Raw genomic sequence first — 320 nt, 5'->3', positions numbered from 1 at the left:
CCTCTGCACAGCACAGATGATGGGGGGGGGATGTGTGTGGTGAGAGAGAGAAAGAGAGAGGGAGGGAGGGATGGGGGAGGTGTTTTTGCAGCAGGACTCTGTATCTGGAGCAAGGGACAGTTTCTCTCTGTCTCCGTTTCTTAATTTCTATCAGTTCCAGTTTTGATTGTGGCTGCGCCCAGGAGGAAGGAACCAATTAATGAATGTTAATGAGGTGCTAATAACAGAAAGCCTGTGCTGTGCTGACCTAGAGAGACGGAAACTTTTCAAGGGCAAGGTCTCTCATCTCAGCCTCTTTCCTCCTCACATGGTGGGTGGGT

Source organism: Nansenia antarctica, assembly GCF_963989245.1.
Source record: "Nansenia antarctica genome assembly, chromosome: 4".
In the NCBI taxonomy this organism is placed as follows: Eukaryota; Metazoa; Chordata; class Actinopteri; order Argentiniformes; family Microstomatidae; genus Nansenia; species Nansenia antarctica.
The sequence above is the reverse complement of the archived record's forward strand: the minus strand, read 5'-3'. Positions refer to the sequence as shown.